We start from the raw sequence: 7,652 nt of genomic DNA, 5'->3' as shown, positions 1-7,652 counted from the left end.
ATATTTTTCGACGCAGTTTTTTGTCCGCAGATTTGCCGAAAAGCATCCCGTTATCGCTTTTTAAAAAATGTTATCTGTTTCAAAGATATTGTATTTTTGACTTCGTTGTTTTGATGGGACACCCCGTATATAAATATTTTTCATTTATCTTGAGATTCAATTTATTTCCCGTTATTCCAGTAATTTTAATGGTCAATATTTTAAGAATAACACAGCATAGGAATTAATAATCGTTTTAGAAATATAGACGGGAATTGGTCTCATTTAAATGGGACACCCTACATAATATTCGATTGAAATTATACAATGGACACAACATTTTGTGTAAAAATGTTTCACTTATTTCGAGATCTAATTCATCAGTTAGATCCCGAAAGAAATGAAACATATTTAAATCTATCCAATCAAAAAAAAATTTCTGTTATCCGTTTCAAACATAGGACACCGTTTTGATGGCACACCTCATATATACATATTTTTCATCAATTTCGAGATCAATTCATTTTGTATTCTTCGTATTATTGTAATTGAGTTATATATAGGGTGTTCCCACTTAATTAGAAATCAAATATCGAATCACAGATATAGAGGAGTGTTGGTATTTTGAAAATTGGACACTTTAATGACTGGATTACAATTCTACGATGAACACAAAATGAATTAAATGTGCAGATAAATGAGAAATATTTAGTGTTTGATTGTTTCAGTCTTTACTTGTCGGAAATTCCGCTTTATATTATATAAAGCGGAAATAAGTTATTTTACTTTTTAATCATCGAGAAATATTTATATATAGGGCGTCCCATCAAATAATAAAGACAAATTACTCAATCTTTAAAACAGATGACATTTTTGAAAAATCGATAACGGTACACTTTTCGACAATTCTGAGGTTGAAAAACTTTTCAACGCAGTTTCTTGTTTTTTAAATGGAACTCTACATATTTAGAGTGTCCCATTTATGAAACTTATGAAAATCGTTTAAGAATTTTTCGAATTCCGAAGGAATTCCTATTATATATTATGTCAACTTTCCACATCAAATTTCCTTGATATTGAATGAAATTTTGTGGTTTATTTCTCGTGTAAAATCTTTTTTGTGAAGGTTCTATTCTAGAAAACACAAATGTGCGGTGCAATTTGATGGAAAATAACCTGGAATCATAAAAAACCTTTTTGTTAAACTCGCATATTAACTAGTGGAATCTGAGGTGGAATTTAATGTCAGCTTAGAGCTACGGGATTTAGAGTGGAATGGTGTGAGAAACACACAAGCAAAAGCATATTTCTTATTACATCATTCTTAGTAGATTCCAATATAAATCTCTTCAATCAGCAGATTCAATTTGAGACGTTTGGTGCAAAAATCGGTTTTAATTTAAAATTTTCGAAATTGAGTTGTAGGTGTAGTCTTTTTTGATATACAATAATTTTATTCGACTTATTATTCATATGTACTAACCAATTTTCATAGTTTATCCTGCTATTTCATGTTAAAGAATAATATTCGCATTGAAACTCAAATTGTTCATTTAATAAATAATTTGTTATAAATAATTGGATACCTTCCTCATGTTTGTTCCCACTGAAAAAATAACAAGCAGGTGCTACCTTTTAAATAACCAACAGTTATTAAATCGCAAAATTATGTGAGCGCTCTTGTATTATGGTAACAAAATAGCTTCGCCTCTTTTATATCACAATTTGAAAAACGGTACTCATCGTCGAAGGCTCTGAACTTATCCATTTTCGAGAGAATAATCAACAAAAATTTTAAGATTTGATTCTTTCTGAAATTGGAATTCAAGCAATTCGAAGAAGATGTTCTAATTAAAAATGATGTTTTAGATAGGAGTATTGACCTCAAATTCATAGTTACTTGTTAGAAATGTTTTCATTTAGTAAAAAGAGTTAGCACCTTTGTTTGCAATGAATTAAGTTATATTATCATTAGTCTTCTAGCAAAAAATTCATTTTTCAAAAGAAAACGAGAGTTTTCGGGGAATACCCTATAAGAAGAAATCTTCTTCTCTTACATATTACTGATTAACAAATACAACAGAGCAAAGGAAATTACATTCAACAATATCTAAGTTTTTCCAAAAAAAGCCATAGATAAATATTCGGTATATACGAGAAATTGTAGAAAATATTGAAGCTTGTCAATGATACCTACAATCCGCCTAGTATAATTCGAAATCATTTGGTACGTGTCCCAGATAAGATATTTTGCATTAATCTTCAGTAGGTACTTCTGTTTATTGTTGGATACAAAATCCGATTCAGTAGGCTGGTGTAACATATCAATTTTCATAGAAAATTTTTCTTGGGAAAATGTAACGAAACTTTTCCTCCAACAATTTTTTTTTTTAATTATTCAGCGACGTCACTTTTAGCCTAAAACTAATTGATCTGCGATCCGACATAATGATATCCGTTCTTAGAATTATAAATTGACAATAACAAAATTCCAAAGAAATATCTATTGACCGATTTTCAAGAAGATACTCCAAAAATTTCCATGAATTGATTTATGGTTTATAAAATCAATTCAACATATTGGCTCTTGAATTTGAGCTCTATCAATAAATATTTTATGATCAAAGCCTAGAACAACATTATGCAAAGGTACGAGTACTCAATATTTTTCTGTCTCGAGTACATTAAATTAGGAAAGGAAACGTACGTCTCGAATGATTTCATTTATAGTATTGAAGAAGAGATAATTTCTTCCTCATAAATATGAAATACTTCGATGAATATCATTTATTCATTAGATAAAACTCGCTCTTATTCATTTCGTTCAATTTTACTTATGTATATTCGAACACCTACATTAAAAAGTTGAAAATTTCCAACAAAGACCATCCTATACACTTATCGAAATAACAGTTCAAACTGCCCTAGCTAGACTTTCAAGCGTTGTCAGGAATTCGAGTATCAGAAAGCGAAATAAATGCATTCCCAAACCCTTCTCGTCATTCCACTTAGATAAATCACCACGAGTCATGACATGAATAATAGGTATGTATTTAATTCATCAAATTGATAAAGAGTTTCGACTTTCCGAGATCCACACAGTGTTGCAATTCAAGGATCTCCCAAAGTACGCACGACACCTCTAGGACGATATACATTTTCGATGCCAGCGCCAATTTTCCCGAACTTCATTTGTACAATTTGCATGTAATTAGTGACCGCTATGAGCTCCATCTCAAACTTCGCCAGAATGATATATACTACCTCAGGATACCGAAAATGAACGAAATACGTTACGAGATCCGGCCATCGGATCTCATGATCTCGTAGCGTTGATAACTTGGCTGTATACGGATCTCGTATTCCTACACCATACATATATATATATATATATATATATATATATATATATAACATTGTATAGTCAATTTATCATATTCTCCCGAAATACAATTCATGGCATTACTCATGAAACAACACAAAAATATTACAATGTTCAGCATCCTTAAATCTAATCTGTACAAATTAACAACTTTATCAATGAATCTTTACACTTCACACCGTATCACTCCTTCGATAAAATAATAAATAAGGAACTCTATCTCCTTGACGTTTAAGAACATCTTCTTCCGTAACTCTGTTTATTTTAGAGTCATCAAACCTCAACTATGTATTATACCCCGAATGGAAAGTATCTGCTATATAATGCCCATAGCTGGCCTCCTTTCCTACATGGTATACTACAGATATTAATTTATATTGTCTCTCCGCTGAAGTATTCGTCCTTCCAGATAATATTTTAGAATCAATCTGCAGATTGATGGGAAATTCTATAGTCTTCATTATTTTAGTGCAGCCATTCATTCTGTATTCGAAGCATTTCAAATGTAATACTAAAACTACAGGCAACTTCTCTATCATCACTTGCTGCCATGCTTCAACCGTTTCTTTCGTTTTCGATGATGTCAGACCCTGTAGTTTGTTCTTGGTTGTAAGGCCTTCTAATGCTTCAGCTATGTTATTTGCTTTCTTAATATTTAATGGCAATGTTAGGAATGGTTCAATATTTTCTGAAGTTTCGTCTCCGGTTTTATGGATTCTTGAACAGAGAAGTCCTCCGAATATATCACTAATCGGTGTCTTGTCCATTTGTATTTCTCTTGTCACATTCCCTTCGTTCCTAGGACCAATAACTTTCCAATCATCCACATCTATTTTCACTTCTTTTTTAGCTGTTGAATATTTTCGTCATGGCTAATCAATTTCATTATTCCCATCATTTCATCATTGAGTCCATTCAACAGAAGGCCCAAGAATTCTTCGGCGTCTTCTTGTCGGCCTTCAACAAGGAAAGAATCGCTACGTGTTCCGTTTACCATCGTATAAAACGATGAGGCCTCAAACGAATTGCCATTGTCTATATTGACGAAAGTTTGCTTCTTGTTCTTCTTTTTTGAACGTGACTTGCGTCTTACATTGGGCAGATTATCGAAGTTATTCATGAATTTACACCTGGATTAGTTGAATAATGAAAAAACATATATAAAATTGTTATTCAATCAAAGTTGCAAATTATATTAATTTATACTTACATATTTTCACTCATTGTTATTGATTTCAGTGCATTATTGTGAGTGAAGTTCTCTGATAGCCGTTTGAGGAGATTACAAAGTGGTGGGCAAGCAAGTAAGGCTTGTAATATTGAGTTTATATAACAAAAATTACTTTTGTTTCGTAAACGCCTGGGTTTAAAACTGGTTTGCGTCCCAGCAATTTAATAGTTCTTGAGAAATTCTGAAAATTTAAAAATGTTACTAACCATGATAGAAACTTGAATTTTCACTGATATCTGTAGGTGAAAACCAAAGCATTCCACTTTTCATCGAGTAAAATGGGTTCAACTAAGTAAAATAATTATCTACAGTAGATGTAAGCAAATCGTTAGTTGAAAGTAAGATAAATATATAAAAAAAGATATGGTTTTGAACTCACCTCCTAACATATGAGTGGCTGAATCTATTTTTTTGACTACTTTTGTATGTTTTAAAGATGTTACATGTGAATCATTAATTTTATTGTCTATTTTCTCATTCGATATTGTTTTAACATCTTTATCAAATAGACTAGCCCATGATTTTTTCTATACATTTACTGTGGGGTCCTCAATTTTAGATTCATTTTTATTCGAGATGCTACTTTCAATTTTTTCAATTGTCCTATTGGAAATTGTATCATTTTTGATTATCTCTGTTATATCTCTTGCATTAATTTCAACTGTTTTTACAGCTGAACTAGGGGGAGTTGAAGGTTTCGAATGTTTTCCTGTCATCTCATTCTGGATAAAAGGTTTTGTAATTGATAATCCATTGTAATTGATTACAGATTTTCTACACTCAATTTCTGAAAAAGTTGATATTAGTTGATTCATTATTATATTACATATTCATATTGACCATGAATAATTCTTTTAAGATCTCTATACTTACTTGCAGAAATTTTTTGTTTAACTCTACAGGGTAATTTGTATTCACTAGAATTGGTAAATAATATATTATTAATAATACCTCTTCTTCTTCTAACTGAGTTAACTCCAAGAAATGTAGATTCTGAAAAAAAAATAACAATATAATAGTATAAATCATTTTGGAAATTATAATATTTCTGTATATAGTATATCCAAAGTCCCTTGAAATAGTCTATAAAAACGCTTGGCCAGAGATAATTGCAAAACAGTCATAAACCAGTAAGGCGAAATTTATATCCCTCAGTGGAAGCAGAAGGCTGAATGATAATGATGTACAGAGTGATTCACCGCGATGGCTTATTGTTTATGGAAAACTAATAATAATTTTGTGCTGAAAATTCAATCAATTTCAGATTACTACCTTCTTATTTCAAACGGCACACCCAGTATATTATTGCATTATCAGATAGCTTGGTTGATGATAATTTCAGCAATATGGCAATACTTGAGTATAAGCTGAACAGTTCATAAGTTGAAGAGATTCCTATAGATATCTAATGAAAAGTTTTTCGGAAAAATCTTTATTTTTTTATTCATTCAGTCAAATTTACGTAGATACAAAAAGAGAGGGGTCTCAAGCAAACTCTATACTTGAAGAGTTTTCGAGGAAAAACTTCAACTAAGGAAAACTGCAATTTCCCATTGAATGGAGTAGTCTATGACTTCCAGAAAACATGAAAAGAAACTAAAAAGTCGAAATTTCTTGAATTGTAATAAATTTTTCGTTTTGAAAGTTGAAAATTCATGAACCAATAAAAAAAAACCAACTACATAAAATATAACTGATATTTGAAAATATTCGAATAAATGAAAATATCCCTAAGCTAGTATTAAAAAAATTACCTCCATATTCAAGCAATTAACTATTTAAACATGAAACTTTCCACTAGAAATATCACTTCAACAACTGTTTATAAAGTAACTCTTTGAAGAATGTTCGCTAAACTGAGGTTACTTACAATTTGTCAACCCGGCATGGTTGACGAACATAGAATATTTTTCTTCTTCTTAACTATGTACAGATCGAGCCATATACCTAATAGTAGGGGCAAGTTGCACCATTTGCAATTGATTAAAATTTAAACATTGATTAATTTCTGATTTCTTTCGAGAAATCATAGAGTAATCAACGTTTAAATTTTTAATTAATGTTTAGGCAAATGGTGCAACTGGCCCTTTGTCTATTGGGTAAAATATAGAAGTGCGCGTGCGCCGCATATTTTTTTGTTCATTCAGTCAATTTTACGTAGATATAGAAAGAGAGGGGTCTCAAGCAAATTCTATACTTAAGGAGATTTCGAGGAAAAACTTCAACTAAGGAAAACTGCAATTTCTCATTGAATGGAGTAGTCTATGACTTCCAGAAAACATGAAAACAAACTAAAAAGTCGAAATTTCATGAATTGTAATAAATTTTTTGTTATGATGGTTGAAAATCCATAAACCAATAAAAAAAAACTAACTACATGAAATATAACTGATATTTGAAAATATTCGAATAAATTAAAACAACCCTAAGCTAGTATTAAAAAAATTACCTCCATATTCAAACAATTTTCTATTCAAACATGAAACTTTCCACTAGAAATATCACTTCAACAACTGTTTATAAAGTTACTCTTGAAAGAATGTTCGCTAAACTGAGGTTACTTACAATTTGTCAACCCGGCATGGTTGACGAACATAGAATATTTTTCTTCTTCTTAACTATGTACAGGTCGAGCCATATACCTAATATTAGGGGCCAGTTGCACCATTTGCCTAAACATTGATTAAAATTTAAACATTGATTAATTTCTGATTTCTCTTGAGAAATCATAGAGTAATCAACGTTTAAATTTTTGATTAATGTTTAGGCAAATGGTGCAACTGGCCCTTAGTCTATTAGGTAGAATATAGAAGTGCGCGTGCGCCTCATATTAAATTTCAATAATAATATATATATAATAATAATAATAATTTTCAAACAGATAGTTTCCAAACTGTGCTCGAAATAAAAAATTCCAATCCCACAAAATTATCTGTATTTCGTTTCTTCATTTCCAGCTTAATTTTATTGTAATCTATGGTCCACAGTTCGCATTGAAAAAGTGTCCAGCGGACAGGATAAATAGATGGCGCTAGTGTAGCTAGGGGTATATTTGTATTT

This window comes from Harmonia axyridis, chromosome 3, assembly GCF_914767665.1.
Source record: "Harmonia axyridis chromosome 3, icHarAxyr1.1, whole genome shotgun sequence".
NCBI lineage: Eukaryota > Metazoa > Arthropoda > Insecta > Coleoptera > Coccinellidae > Harmonia > Harmonia axyridis.
Note: the sequence above shows the minus strand (reverse complement) of the source record.